The sequence below is a fragment of the Sander vitreus genome, unplaced genomic scaffold (genome assembly GCF_031162955.1).
Source record: "Sander vitreus isolate 19-12246 unplaced genomic scaffold, sanVit1 ctg688_0, whole genome shotgun sequence".
In the NCBI taxonomy this organism is placed as follows: Eukaryota; Metazoa; Chordata; class Actinopteri; order Perciformes; family Percidae; genus Sander; species Sander vitreus.
In genome coordinates, this window is record NW_027595777.1 from 1 (window position 1) to 13,606 (window position 13,606).

The 13,606-nt window shown below is 39.5% G+C and overlaps 13 non-coding genes and 1 pseudogene across 13 annotated transcripts; all 14 read left to right on the plus strand.

The window, feature by feature from the left end:
* Window positions 1–465: 465 nt before the first annotated feature.
* Window positions 466–583, plus strand: LOC144514764 (5S ribosomal RNA). The gene has a single exon (XR_013501566.1). It is a non-coding gene; the product is annotated as a 5S ribosomal RNA (ribosomal RNA).
* Window positions 584–1,460: 877 nt separating this feature from the next.
* LOC144514763 (5S ribosomal RNA) lies at window positions 1,461–1,580 on the plus strand. Its single transcript, XR_013501565.1, has one exon. It is a non-coding gene; the product is annotated as a 5S ribosomal RNA (ribosomal RNA).
* An 876-nt stretch (window positions 1,581–2,456) lies between these two features.
* Window positions 2,457–2,575, plus strand: LOC144514754 (5S ribosomal RNA). Its single transcript, XR_013501558.1, has one exon. It is a non-coding gene; the product is annotated as a 5S ribosomal RNA (ribosomal RNA).
* An 876-nt stretch (window positions 2,576–3,451) lies between these two features.
* Window positions 3,452–3,570, plus strand: LOC144514755 (5S ribosomal RNA). The gene has a single exon (XR_013501559.1). It is a non-coding gene; the product is annotated as a 5S ribosomal RNA (ribosomal RNA).
* Window positions 3,571–4,444: 874 nt separating this feature from the next.
* LOC144514756 (5S ribosomal RNA) lies at window positions 4,445–4,563 on the plus strand. Its single transcript, XR_013501560.1, has one exon. It is a non-coding gene; the product is annotated as a 5S ribosomal RNA (ribosomal RNA).
* Window positions 4,564–5,438: 875 nt separating this feature from the next.
* LOC144514757 (5S ribosomal RNA) lies at window positions 5,439–5,557 on the plus strand. The gene has a single exon (XR_013501561.1). It is a non-coding gene; the product is annotated as a 5S ribosomal RNA (ribosomal RNA).
* Window positions 5,558–6,431: 874 nt separating this feature from the next.
* LOC144514761 (5S ribosomal RNA) lies at window positions 6,432–6,551 on the plus strand (annotated as a pseudogene).
* An 875-nt stretch (window positions 6,552–7,426) lies between these two features.
* On the plus strand, window positions 7,427–7,544 carry LOC144514765 (5S ribosomal RNA). The gene has a single exon (XR_013501567.1). It is a non-coding gene; the product is annotated as a 5S ribosomal RNA (ribosomal RNA).
* An 879-nt stretch (window positions 7,545–8,423) lies between these two features.
* Window positions 8,424–8,541, plus strand: LOC144514752 (5S ribosomal RNA). Its single transcript, XR_013501556.1, has one exon. It is a non-coding gene; the product is annotated as a 5S ribosomal RNA (ribosomal RNA).
* An 875-nt stretch (window positions 8,542–9,416) lies between these two features.
* LOC144514762 (5S ribosomal RNA) lies at window positions 9,417–9,535 on the plus strand. Its single transcript, XR_013501564.1, has one exon. It is a non-coding gene; the product is annotated as a 5S ribosomal RNA (ribosomal RNA).
* An 876-nt stretch (window positions 9,536–10,411) lies between these two features.
* LOC144514758 (5S ribosomal RNA) lies at window positions 10,412–10,530 on the plus strand. The gene has a single exon (XR_013501562.1). It is a non-coding gene; the product is annotated as a 5S ribosomal RNA (ribosomal RNA).
* An 875-nt stretch (window positions 10,531–11,405) lies between these two features.
* Window positions 11,406–11,524, plus strand: LOC144514759 (5S ribosomal RNA). The gene has a single exon (XR_013501563.1). It is a non-coding gene; the product is annotated as a 5S ribosomal RNA (ribosomal RNA).
* An 878-nt stretch (window positions 11,525–12,402) lies between these two features.
* Window positions 12,403–12,521, plus strand: LOC144514751 (5S ribosomal RNA). The gene has a single exon (XR_013501555.1). It is a non-coding gene; the product is annotated as a 5S ribosomal RNA (ribosomal RNA).
* Window positions 12,522–13,396: 875 nt separating this feature from the next.
* Window positions 13,397–13,514, plus strand: LOC144514753 (5S ribosomal RNA). Its single transcript, XR_013501557.1, has one exon. It is a non-coding gene; the product is annotated as a 5S ribosomal RNA (ribosomal RNA).
* Window positions 13,515–13,606: the final 92 nt, after the last annotated feature.

A 13,606-nucleotide genomic window follows, 5' to 3' on the forward strand; every position in this document is an offset into this window, starting at 1 on the left:
ATCTGGATAGTTTTGAAATCAAAGATATCTACATTTTGGATCATGCAAATTTACGGAAGATCGACAAGTCACTCAAGTCTGAGTAAAGGTAAAGTTCAAAAGAATTGAGAAATAATTACAGTAATGAAAAAAATAAACATGGAAATACATACATGTAAGAATACATATAGCAACAGGCTAAATGAATGAATAAATATGGAACAAAACAAATGAAAGAATGCTTAAAAATACAGCAGTGTTAATTACAGTACCGAAAAAAAAGAGAGCAAAAAAAGCAATTCAACTTGTTGGTTCGAAGATGAATGTAGTTGAACTACCAGAGAGCTACTGCAAAATGTATAGGTGCACTACTAGTGTGATTACATGTAGTTGAGTACTCCTCAACCCCCAAACTGCGTCTTCAACAGTTTTGAGAACCTCTGGGGTTCATCGTCTTTAAATAGCTTGTTTTCACTTGGTACACTCGCTACGGCCATACCACCCTGAACACGCCCGATCTCGTCCGATCTCGGAAGCTAAGCAGGGTCGGGCCGGGTCAGTACTTGGATGGGAGACCGCCTGGGAATACCCGGTGCTGTAAGCTTTTTCTTTTCCGTCAGCAGAGGGCGCTAGTAATGGTCAAATGAAGCAAAGCAAAACACTGTCTTCATTTTTCTGAGCTCACTAGATGCCACTTTCTGTTCAACAAAGGGTTGAAAACACACTGAATTGCCATTCCTTTAACCCTTTTCTTTGAACAGAGATTGCCATCTAGTGAGCTTAGAAAATAAAGACAGTGGTTTGCAAAGCTTCATTTCACTATCGCCAGAGGGCGCTACTCCTCCTTTGCTGGAGACAGAGCTGACAAGGAAACTGTACGGAGGATGCAACTTTTTTTTTGGAAGCAACATCTTTAATTAAAACTAAAATAAACAACCTCACAGTGTTCAACAATTCAAGTAGGAGTTCATGCACTTTGACCATGAATTCTTTGTTCTTGTTCTTCAAGATTGTGCCGATCTGGATAGTTTTGAAATCAAAGATATCTACATTTTGGATCATGCAAATTTACGGAAGATCGACAAGTCACTCAAGTCTGAGTAAAGGTAAAGTTCAAAAGAATTGAGAAATAATTACAGTAATGAAAAAAATAAACATGGAAATACATACATGTAAGAATACATATAGCAACAGGCTAAATGAATGAATAAATATGGAACAAAACAAATGAAAGAATGCTTAAAAATACAGCAGTGTTAATTACAGTACCGAAAAAAAGAGAGCAAAAAAAGCAATTCAACTTGTTGGTTCGAAGATGAATGTAGTTGAACTACCAGAGAGCTACTGCAAAATGTATAGGTGCACTACTAGTGTGATTACATGTAGTTGAGTACTCCTCAACCCCAAACTGCGTCTTCAACAGTTTTGAGAACCTCTGGGGTTCATCGTCTTTAAATAGCTTGTTTTCACTTGGTACACTCGCTTACGGCCATACCACTCCTGAACACGCCCGATCTCGTCCGATCTCGGAAGCTAAGCAGGGTCGGGCCGGGTCAGTACTTGGATGGGAGACCGCCTGGGAATACCCGGTGCTGTAAGCTTTTTCTTTTCCGTCAGCAGAGGGCGCTAGTAATGGTCAAATGAAGCAAAGCAAAACACTGTCTTCATTTTCTGAGCTCACTAGATGCCACTTTCTGTTCAACAAAGGGTTGAAAACACACTGAATTGCCATTCCTTTAACCCTTTTCTTTGAACAGAGATTGCCATCTAGTGAGCTTAGAAAATAAAGACAGTGGTTTGCAAAGCTTCATTTCACCATCGCCAGAGGGCGCTACTCCTCCTTTGCTGGAGACAGAGCTGACAAGGAAACTGTACGGAGGATGCAACTTTTTTTTTGGAAGCAACATCTTTAATTAAAACTAAAATAAACAACCTCACAGTGTTCAACAATTCAAGTAGGAGTTCATGCACTTTGACCATGAATTCTTTGTTCTTGTTCTTCAAGATTGTGCCGATCTGGATAGTTTTGAAATCAAAGATATCTACATTTTGGATCATGCAAATTTACGGAAGATCGACAAGTCACTCAAGTCTGAGTAAAGGTAAAGTTCAAAAGAATTGAGAAATAATTACAGTAATGAAAAAATAAACATGGAAATACATACATGTAAGAATACATATAGCAACAGGCTAAATGAATGAATAAATATGGAACAAAACAAATGAAAGAATGCTTAAAAATACAGCAGTGTTAATTACAGTACCGAAAAAAAAGAGAGCAAAAAAAGCAATTCAACTTGTTGGTTCGAAGATGAATGTAGTTGAACTACCAGAGAGCTACTGCAAAATGTATAGGTGCACTACTAGTGTGATTACATGTAGTTGAGTACTCCTCAACCCCAAACTGCGTCTTCAACAGTTTTGAGAACCTCTGGGGTTCATCGTCTTTAAATAGCTTGTTTTCACTTGGTACACTCGCTACGGCCATACCACTCCTGAACACGCCCGATCTCGTCCGATCTCGGAAGCTAAGCAGGGTCGGGCCGGGTCAGTACTTGGATGGGAGACCGCCTGGGAATACCCGGTGCTGTAAGCTTTTTCTTTTCCGTCAGCAGAGGGCGCTAGTAATGGTCAAATGAAGCAAAGCAAAACACTGTCTTCATTTTTCTGAGCTCACTAGATGCCACTTTCTGTTCAACAAAGGGTTGAAAACACACTGAATTGCCATTCCTTTAACCCTTTTCTTTGAACAGAGATTGCCATCTAGTGAGCTTAGAAAATAAAGACAGTGGTTTGCAAAGCTTCATTTCACTATCGCCAGAGGGCGCTACTCCTCCTTTGCTGGAGACAGAGCTGACAAGGAAACTGTACGGAGGATGCAACTTTTTTTTTGGAAGCAACATCTTTAATTAAAACTAAAATAAACAACCTCACAGTGTTCAACAATTCAAGTAGGAGTTCATGCACTTTGACCATGAATTCTTTGTTCTTGTTCTTCAAGATTGTGCCGATCTGGATAGTTTTGAAATCAAAGATATCTACATTTTGGATCATGCAAATTTACGGAAGATCTACAAGTCACTCAAGTCTGAGTAAAGGTAAAGTTCAAAAGAATTGAGAAATAATTACAGTAATGAAAAAATAAACATGGAAATACATACATGTAAGAATACATATAGCAACAGGCTAAATGAATGAATAAATATGGAACAAAACAAATGAAAGAATGCTTAAAAATACAGCAGTGTTAATTACAGTACCGAAAAAAAAGAGCAAAAAAAGCAATTCAACTTGTTGGTTCGAAGATGAATGTAGTTGAACTACCAGAGAGCTACTGCAAAATGTATAGGTGCACTACTAGTGTGATTACATGTAGTTGAGTACTCCTCAACCCCCAAACTGCGTCTTCAACAGTTTTGAGAACCTCTGGGGTTCATCGCCTTTAAATAGCTTGTTTTCACTTGGTACACTCGCTACGGCCATACCACTCCTGAACACGCCCGATCTCGTCCGATCTCGGAAGCTAAGCAGGGTCGGGCCGGGTCAGTACTTGGATGGGAGACCGCCTGGGAATACCCGGTGCTGTAAGCTTTTTCTTTTCCGTCAGCAGAGGGCGCTAGTAATGGTCAAATGAAGCAAAGCAAAACACTGTCTTCATTTTCTGAGCTCACTAGATGCCACTTTCTGTTCAACAAAGGGTTGAAAACACACTGAATTGCCATTCCTTTAACCCTTTTCTTTGAACAGAGATTGCCATCTAGTGAGCTTAGAAAATAAAGACAGTGGTTTGCAAAGCTTCATTTCACCATCGCCAGAGGGCGCTACTCCTCCTTTGCTGGAGACAGAGCTGACAAGGAAACTGTACGGAGGATGCAACTTTTTTTTTGGAAGCAACATCTTTAATTAAAACTAAAATAAACAACCTCACAGTGTTCAACAATTCAAGTAGGAGTTCATGCACTTTGACCATGAATTCTTTGTTCTTGTTCTTCAAGATTGTGCCGATCTGGATAGTTTTGAAATCAAAGATATCTACATTTTGGATCATGCAAATTTACGGAAGATCGACAAGTCACTCAAGTCTGAGTAAAGGTAAAGTTCAAAAGAATTGAGAAATAATTACAGTAATGAAAAAAATAAACATGGAAATACATACATGTAAGAATACATATAGCAACAGGCTAAATGAATGAATAAATATGGAACAAAACAAATGAAAGAATGCTTAAAAATACAGCAGTGTTAATTACAGTACCGAAAAAAAAGAGCAAAAAAGCAATTCAACTTGTTGGTTCGAAGATGAATGTAGTTGAACTACCAGAGAGCTACTGCAAAATGTATAGGTGCACTACTAGTGTGATTACATGTAGTTGAGTACTCCTCAACCCCAAACTGCGTCTTCAACAGTTTTGAGAACCTCTGGGGTTCATCGCCTTTAAATAGCTTGTTTTCACTTGGTACACTCGCTACGGCCATACCACTCCTGAACACGCCCGATCTCGTCCGATCTCGGAAGCTAAGCAGGGTCGGGCCGGGTCAGTACTTGGATGGGAGACCGCCTGGGAATACCCGGTGCTGTAAGCTTTTTCTTTTCCGTCAGCAGAGGGCGCTAGTAATGGTCAAATGAAGCAAAGCAAAACACTGTCTTCATTTTCTGAGCTCACTAGATGCCACTTTCTGTTCAACAAAGGGTTGAAAACACACTGAATTGCCATTCCTTTAACCCTTTTCTTTGAACAGAGATTGCCATCTAGTGAGCTTAGAAAATAAAGACAGTGGTTTGCAAAGCTTCATTTCACCATCGCCAGAGGGCGCTACTCCTCCTTTGCTGGAGACAGAGCTGACAAGGAAACTGTACGGAGGATGCAACTTTTTTTTTGGAAGCAACATCTTTAATTAAAACTAAAATAAACAACCTCACAGTGTTCAACAATTCAAGTAGGAGTTCATGCACTTTGACCATGAATTCTTTGTTCTTGTTCTTCAAGATTGTGCCGATCTGGATAGTTTTGAAATCAAAGATATCTACATTTTGGATCATGCAAATTTACGGAAGACTACAAGTCACTCAAGTCTGAGTAAAGGTAAAGTTCAAAAGAATTGAGAAATAATTACAGTAATGAAAAAAATAAACATGGAAATACATACATGTAAGAATACATATAGCAACAGGCTAAATGAATGAATAAATATGGAACAAAACAAATGAAAGAATGCTTAAAAATACAGCAGTGTTAATTACAGTACCGAAAAAAAAGAGCAAAAAAAGCAATTCAACTTGTTGGTTCGAAGATGAATGTAGTTGAACTACCAGAGAGCTACTGCAAAATGTATAGGTGCACTACTAGTGTGATTACATGTAGTTGAGTACTCCTCAACCCCCAAACTGCGTCTTCAACAGTTTTGAGAACCTCTGGGGTTCATCGTCTTTAAATAGCTTGTTTTCACTTGGTACACTCGCTACGGCCATACCACTCCTGAACACGCCCGATCTCGTCCGATCTCGGAAGCTAAGCAGGGTCGGGCCGGGTCAGTACTTGGATGGGAGACCGCCTGGGAATACCCGGTGCTGTAAGCTTTTTCTTTTCCGTCAGCAGAGGGCGCTAGTAATGGTCAAATGAAGCAAAGCAAAACACTGTCTTCATTTTCTGAGCTCACTAGATGCCACTTTCTGTTCAACAAAGGGTTGAAAACACACTGAATTGCCATTCCTTTAACCCTTTTCTTTGAACAGAGATTGCCATCTAGTGAGCTTAGAAAATAAAGACAGTGGTTTGCAAAGCTTCATTTCACCATCGCCAGAGGGCGCTACTCCTCCTTTGCTGGAGACAGAGCTGACAAGGAAACTGTACGGAGGATGCAACTTTTTTTTTGGAAGCAACATCTTTAATTAAAACTAAAATAAACAACCTCACAGTGTTCAACAATTCAAGTAGGAGTTCATGCACTTTGACCATGAATTCTTTGTTCTTGTTCTTCAAGATTGTGCCGATCTGGATAGTTTTGAAATCAAAGATATCTACATTTTGGATCATGCAAATTTACGGAAGACTACAAGTCACTCAAGTCTGAGTAAAGGTAAAGTTCAAAAGAATTGAGAAATAATTACAGTAATGAAAAAAATAAACATGGAAATACATACATGTAAGAATACATATAGCAACAGGCTAAATGAATGAATAAATATGGAACAAAACAAATGAAAGAATGCTTAAAAATACAGCAGTGTTAATTACAGTACCGAAAAAAAAAGAGCAAAAAAAGCAATTCAACTTGTTGGTTCGAAGATGAATGTAGTTGAACTACCAGAGAGCTACTGCAAAATGTATAGGTGCACTACTAGTGTGATTACATGTAGTTGAGTACTCCTCAACCCCAAACTGCGTCTTCAACAGTTTTGAGAACCTCTGGGGTTCATCGTCTTTAAATAGCTTGTTTTCACTTGGTACACTCGCTACGGCCATACCACTCCTGAACACGCCCGATCTCGTCCGATCTCGGAAGCTAAGCAGGGTCGGGCCGGGTCAGTACTTGGATGGGAGACCGCCTGGGAATACCCGGTGCTGTAAGTTTTTCTTTCCGTCAGCAGAGGGCGCTAGTAATGGTCAAATGAAGCAAAGCAAAACACTGTCTTCATTTTCTGAGCTCACTAGATGCCACTTTCTGTTCAACAAAGGGTTGAAAACACACTGAATTGCCATTCCTTTAACCCTTTTCTTTGAACAGAGATTGCCATCTAGTGAGCTTAGAAAATAAAGACAGTGGTTTGCAAAGCTTCATTTCACCATCGCCAGAGGGCGCTACTCCTCCTTTGCTGGAGACAGAGCTGACAAGGAAACTGTACGGAGGATGCAACTTTTTTTTTGGAAGCAACATCTTTAATTAAAACTAAAATAAACAACCTCACAGTGTTCAACAATTCAAGTAGGAGTTCATGCACTTTGACCATGAATTCTTTGTTCTTGTTCTTCAAGATTGTGCCGATCTGGATAGTTTTGAAATCAAAGATATCTACATTTTGGATCATGCAAATTTACGGAAGATCGACAAGTCACTCAAGTCTGAGTAAAGGTAAAGTTCAAAAGAATTGAGAAATAATTACAGTAATGAAAAAAATAAACATGGAAATACATACATGTAAGAATACATATAGCAACAGGCTAAATGAATGAATAAATATGGAACAAAACAAATGAAAGAATGCTTAAAAATACAGCAGTGTTAATTACAGTACCGAAAAAAAAGAGAGCAAAAAAAGCAATTCAACTTGTTGGTTCGAAGATGAATGTAGTTGAACTACCAGAGAGCTACTGCAAAATGTATAGGTGCACTACTAGTGTGATTACATGTAGTTGAGTACTCCTCAACCCCAAACTGCGTCTTCAACAGTTTTGAGAACCTCTGGGGTTCATCGTCTTTAAATAGCTTGTTTTCACTTGGTACACTCGCTACGGCCATACCACCCTGAACACGCCCGATCTCGTCCGATCTCGGAAGCTAAGCAGGGTCGGGCCGGGTCAGTACTTGGATGGGAGACCGCCTGGGAATACCCGGTGCTGTAAGCTTTTTCTTTTCCGTCAGCAGAGGGCGCTAGTAATGGTCAAATGAAGCAAAGCAAAACACTGTCTTCATTTTTCTGAGCTCACTAGATGCCACTTTCTGTTCAACAAAGGGTTGAAAACACACTGAATTGCCATTCCTTTAACCCTTTTCTTTGAACAGAGATTGCCATCTAGTGAGCTTAGAAAATAAAGACAGTGGTTTGCAAAGCTTCATTTCACCATCGCCAGAGGGCGCTACTCCTCCTTTGCTGGAGACAGAGCTGACAAGGAAACTGTACGGAGGATGCAACTTTTTTTTTGGAAGCAACATCTTTAATTAAAACTAAAATAAACAACCTCACAGTGTTCAACAATTCAAGTAGGAGTTCATGCACTTTGACCATGAATTCTTTGTTCTTGTTCTTCAAGATTGTGCCGATCTGGATAGTTTTGAAATCAAAGATATCTACATTTTGGATCATGCAAATTTACGGAAGATCTACAAGTCACTCAAGTCTGAGTAAAGGTAAAGTTCAAAAGAATTGAGAAATAATTACAGTAATGAAAAAAATAAACATGGAAATACATACATGTAAGAATACATATAGCAACAGGCTAAATGAATGAATAAATATGGAACAAAACAAATGAAAGAATGCTTAAAAATACAGCAGTGTTAATTACAGTACCGAAAAAAAAGAGAGCAAAAAAAGCAATTCAACTTGTTGGTTCGAAGATGAATGTAGTTGAACTACCAGAGAGCTACTGCAAAATGTATAGGTGCACTACTAGTGTGATTACATGTAGTTGAGTACTCCTCAACCCCCAAACTGCGTCTTCAACAGTTTTGAGAACCTCTGGGGTTCATCGCCTTTAAATAGCTTGTTTTCACTTGGTACACTCGCTACGGCCATACCACCCTGAACACGCCCGATCTCGTCCGATCTCGGAAGCTAAGCAGGGTCGGGCCGGGTCAGTACTTGGATGGGAGACCGCCTGGGAATACCCGGTGCTGTAAGCTTTTTCTTTTCCGTCAGCAGAGGGCGCTAGTAATGGTCAATGAAGCAAAGCAAAACACTGTCTTCATTTTTCTGAGCTCACTAGATGCCACTTTCTGTTCAACAAAGGGTTGAAAACACACTGAATTGCCATTCCTTTAACCCTTTTCTTTGAACAGAGATTGCCATCTAGTGAGCTTAGAAAATAAAGACAGTGGTTTGCAAAGCTTCATTTCACCATCGCCAGAGGGCGCTACTCCTCCTTTGCTGGAGACAGAGCTGACAAGGAAACTGTACGGAGGATGCAACTTTTTTTTTGGAAGCAACATCTTTAATTAAAACTAAAATAAACAACCTCACAGTGTTCAACAATTCAAGTAGGAGTTCATGCACTTTGACCATGAATTCTTTGTTCTTGTTCTTCAAGATTGTGCCGATCTGGATAGTTTTGAAATCAAAGATATCTACATTTTGGATCATGCAAATTTACGGAAGATCTACAAGTCACTCAAGTCTGAGTAAAGGTAAAGTTCAAAAGAATTGAGAAATAATTACAGTAATGAAAAAAATAAACATGGAAATACATACATGTAAGAATACATATAGCAACAGGCTAAATGAATGAATAAATATGGAACAAAACAAATGAAAGAATGCTTAAAAATACAGCAGTGTTAATTACAGTACCGAAAAAAAAGAGCAAAAAAAGCAATTCAACTTGTTGGTTCGAAGATGAATGTAGTTGAACTACCAGAGAGCTACTGCAAAATGTATAGGTGCACTACTAGTGTGATTACATGTAGTTGAGTACTCCTCAACCCCAAACTGCGTCTTCAACAGTTTTGAGAACCTCTGGGGTTCATCGTCTTTAAATAGCTTGTTTTCACTTGGTACACTCGCTTACGGCCATACCACCCTGAACACGCCCGATCTCGTCCGATCTCGGAAGCTAAGCAGGGTCGGGCCGGGTCAGTACTTGGATGGGAGACCGCCTGGGAATACCCGGTGCTGTAAGCTTTTTCTTTTCCGTCAGCAGAGGGCGCTAGTAATGGTCAAATGAAGCAAAGCAAAACACTGTCTTCATTTTCTGAGCTCACTAGATGCCACTTTCTGTTCAACAAAGGGTTGAAAACACACTGAATTGCCATTCCTTTAACCCTTTTCTTTGAACAGAGATTGCCATCTAGTGAGCTTAGAAAATAAAGACAGTGGTTTGCAAAGCTTCATTTCACCATCGCCAGAGGGCGCTACTCCTCCTTTGCTGGAGACAGAGCTGACAAGGAAACTGTACGGAGGATGCAACTTTTTTTTTGGAAGCAACATCTTTAATTAAAACTAAAATAAACAACCTCACAGTGTTCAACAATTCAAGTAGGAGTTCATGCACTTTGACCATGAATTCTTTGTTCTTGTTCTTCAAGATTGTGCCGATCTGGATAGTTTTGAAATCAAAGATATCTACATTTTGGATCATGCAAATTTACGGAAGATCTACAAGTCACTCAAGTCTGAGTAAAGGTAAAGTTCAAAAGAATTGAGAAATAATTACAGTAATGAAAAAAATAAACATGGAAATACATACATGTAAGAATACATATAGCAACAGGCTAAATGAATGAATAAATATGGAACAAAACAAATGAAAGAATGCTTAAAAATACAGCAGTGTTAATTACAGTACCGAAAAAAAAAGAGCAAAAAAAGCAATTCAACTTGTTGGTTCGAAGATGAATGTAGTTGAACTACCAGAGAGCTACTGCAAAATGTATAGGTGCACTACTAGTGTGATTACATGTAGTTGAGTACTCCTCAACCCCAAACTGCGTCTTCAACAGTTTTGAGAACCTCTGGGGTTCATCGTCTTTAAATAGCTTGTTTTCACTTGGTACACTCGCTACGGCCATACCACTCCTGAACACGCCCGATCTCGTCCGATCTCGGAAGCTAAGCAGGGTCGGGCCGGGTCAGTACTTGGATGGGAGACCGCCTGGGAATACCCGGTGCTGTAAGCTTTTTCTTTCCGTCAGCAGAGGGCGCTAGTAATGGTCAAATGAAGCAAAGCAAAACACTGTCTTCATTTTTCTGAGCTCACTAGATGCCACTTTCTGTTCAACAAAGGGTTGAAAACACACTGAATTGCCATTCCTTTAACCCTTTTCTTTGAACAGAGATTGCCATCTAGTGAGCTTAGAAAATAAAGACAGTGGTTTGCAAAGCTTCATTTCACTATCGCCAGAGGGCGCTACTCCTCCTTTGCTGGAGACAGAGCTGACAAGGAAACTGTACGGAGGATGCAACTTTTTTTTTGGAAGCAACATCTTTAATTAAAACTAAAATAAACAACCTCACAGTGTTCAACAATTCAAGTAGGAGTTCATGCACTTTGACCATGAATTCTTTGTTCTTGTTCTTCAAGATTGTGCCGATCTGGATAGTTTTGAAATCAAAGATATCTACATTTTGGATCATGCAAATTTACGGAAGATCTACAAGTCACTCAAGTCTGAGTAAAGGTAAAGTTCAAAAGAATTGAGAAATAATTACAGTAATGAAAAAATAAACATGGAAATACATACATGTAAGAATACATATAGCAACAGGCTAAATGAATGAATAAATATGGAACAAAACAAATGAAAGAATGCTTAAAAATACAGCAGTGTTAATTACAGTACCGAAAAAAAAAGAGCAAAAAAAGCAATTCAACTTGTTGGTTCGAAGATGAATGTAGTTGAACTACCAGAGAGCTACTGCAAAATGTATAGGTGCACTACTAGTGTGATTACATGTAGTTGAGTACTCCTCAACCCCAAACTGCGTCTTCAACAGTTTTGAGAACCTCTGGGGTTCATCGCCTTTAAATAGCTTGTTTTCACTTGGTACACTCGCTACGGCCATACCACTCCTGAACACGCCCGATCTCGTCCGATCTCGGAAGCTAAGCAGGGTCGGGCCGGGTCAGTACTTGGATGGGAGACCGCCTGGGAATACCCGGTGCTGTAAGCTTTTTCTTTTCCGTCAGCAGAGGGCGCTAGTAATGGTCAAATGAAGCAAAGCAAAACACTGTCTTCATTTTTCTGAGCTCACTAGATGCCACTTTCTGTTCAACAAAGGGTTGAAAACACACTGAATTGCCATTCCTTTAACCCTTTTCTTTGAACAGAGATTGCCATCTAGTGAGCTTAGAAAATAAAGACAGTGGTTTGCAAAGCTTCATTTCACCATCGCCAGAGGGCGCTACTCCTCCTTTGCTGGAGACAGAGCTGACAAGGAAACTGTACGGAGGATGCAACTTTTTTTTTGGAAGCAACATCTTTAATTAAAACTAAAATAAACAACCTCACAGTGTTCAACAATTCAAGTAGGAGTTCATGCACTTTGACCATGAATTCTTTGTTCTTGTTCTTCAAGATTGTGCCGATCTGGATAGTTTTGAAATCAAAGATATCTACATTTTGGATCATGCAAATTTACGGAAGATCTACAAGTCACTCAAGTCTGAGTAAAGGTAAAGTTCAAAAGAATTGAGAAATAATTACAGTAATGAAAAAAATAAACATGGAAATACATACATGTAAGAATACATATAGCAACAGGCTAAATGAATGAATAAATATGGAACAAAACAAATGAAAGAATGCTTAAAATTACAGCAGTGTTAATTACAGTACCGAAAAAAAAGAGAGCAAAAAAAGCAATTCAACTTGTTGGTTCGACGATGAATGTAGCTGAACTACCAGAGAGCTACTGCAAAATGTATAGGTGCACTACTAGTGTGATTACATGTAGTTGAGTACTCCTCAACCCCAAACTGCGTCTTCAACAGTTTTGAGAACCTCTGGGGTTCATCGTCTTTAAATAGCTTGTTTTCACTTGGTACACTCGCTTACGGCCATACCACCCTGAACACGCCCGATCTCATCAGATCTCGGAAGCTAAGCAGGGTCGGGCCGGGTCAGTACTTGGATGGGAGACCGCCTGGGAATACCCGGTGCTGTAAGCTTTTTCTTTTCCGTCAGCAGAGGGCGCTAGTAATGGTCAAATGAAGCAAAGCAAAACACTGTCTTCATTTTTCTGAGCTCACTAGATGCCACTTTCTGTTCAACAAAGGGTTGAAAACACACTGAATTGCCATTCCTTTAACCCTTTTCTTTGAACAGAGATTGCCATCTAGTGAGCTTAGAAAATAAAGACAGTGGTTTGCAAAGCTTCATTTCACCATCGCCAGAGGGCGCTACTCCTCCTTTGCTGGAGACAGAGCTGACAAGGAAACTGTACGGAGGATGCAACTTTTTTTTTGGAAGCAACATCTTTAATTAAAACTAAAATAAAACAACCTCACAGTGTTCAACAATTCAAGTAGGAGTTCATGCACTTTGACCATGAATTCTTTGTTCTTGTTCTTCAAGATTGTGCCGATCTGGATAGTTTTGAAATCAAAGATATCTACATTTTGGATCATGCAAATTTACGGAAGATCGACAAGTCACTCAAGTCTGAGTAAAGGTAAAGTTCAAAAGAATTGAGAAATAATTACAGTAATGAAAAAATAAACATGGAAATACATACATGTAAGAATACATATAGCAACAGGCTAAATGAATGAATAAATATGGAACAAAACAAATGAAAGAATGCTTAAAAATACAGCAGTGTTAATTACAGTACCGAAAAAAAAGAGCAAAAAAGCAATTCAACTTGTTGGTTCGAAGATGAATGTAGTTGAACTACCAGAGAGCTACTGCAAAATGTATAGGTGCACTACTAGTGTGATTACATGTAGTTGAGTACTCCTCAACCCCAAACTGCGTCTTCAACAGTTTTGAGAACCTCTGGGGTTCATCGTCTTTAAATAGCTTGTTTTCACTTGGTACACTCGCTACGGCCATACCACCCTGAACACGCCCGATCTCGTCCGATCTCGGAAGCTAAGCAGGGTCGGGCCGGGTCAGTACTTGGATGGGAGACCGCCTGGGAATACCCGGTGCTGTAAGCTTTTTCTTTTTCCGTCAGCAGAGGGCGCTAGTAATGGTCAAATGAAGCAAAGCAAAACACTGTCTTCATTTTCTGAGCTCACTAGATGCCACT